This window comes from Antrostomus carolinensis, unplaced genomic scaffold (genome assembly GCF_000700745.2).
Source record: "Antrostomus carolinensis isolate BGI_N321 unplaced genomic scaffold, ASM70074v2 scaffold19935, whole genome shotgun sequence".
NCBI classification, from domain to species: domain Eukaryota; kingdom Metazoa; phylum Chordata; class Aves; order Caprimulgiformes; family Caprimulgidae; genus Antrostomus; species Antrostomus carolinensis.
Window position 1 is genome coordinate 7,937 of NW_010314503.1, and position 930 is coordinate 8,866.

Genomic DNA, 930 nt, shown 5'->3' on the forward strand with positions numbered 1-930 from the left:
TTCCCTAAAAGAGTTTCCCTTCATGAGCTAATCCTGAGTTGGATCTTGTCCATCCTTATAGTGTGTAAAGGGGTTACATTTGCTTCAATGGACCAATGTGAAAGTCAAACTCGCTTTTTTCATGCTGGTCTCCTTAGGTGTGACACATCTGCTTATAAACCTGCTTATGCAGAGATTATATATTTAGATATGTGTCAACCAAAAATTTATAGCCTTCTGTCAAAATAGTTTGGTGGGGTCTTTGGTTTTTGGTTTGTTTTTTTCTGTTTGTTTGTTTCTTTGGTTTTTTTTCCCCAATCCTTTTAAAGATATTTATTATATCTTTAGGAACCATTACTAAAGTCCTTAGTAAACATTCCATAAAGCTTCAGACCAAATTGCTCTGTAGGATCAAATTCCTCAAGTCTTACTAAATCTTGATGTACTCTAATCAAAATGAATTTTGTTCTTTAACTTTTAAATGAAAATTCTTCCTGGCCAAATTCTAGCAAAGATATGGGATACTGTGAACTGATTTCTGAGTGAAATAAATTCCGGTTGATCTCAGTGGGAGATCTCATTAAGCTCTCCTTTATTATTTAATAGTTTGACAACATTGCAATGTTTAAATGAGTATGACTATGACTTTTTTGCATTACATATAATACTAGTTAGCAAGATCTTTCTTTGATTATTTATTTTTAAAAAAATATTATAAAATACACTTCCATTCTTGGACAGCATTATTTCTGAAAACATCTCTGTCATAAAGATCCAAAAAGAATTTTTAGTTTTGTGATTTCATACAGGGTCCAGATTCTGACTTTTGAACCTGGCACAAGCCACAAAAAATTCTAGGTAGTAGTTACTGTGAATCAGACTTTCTTTAAAAGTACTCATCTATAGAAAATTATTTTATCACAAGGTGTGGTGGGTTGACCCTGGCTGGAT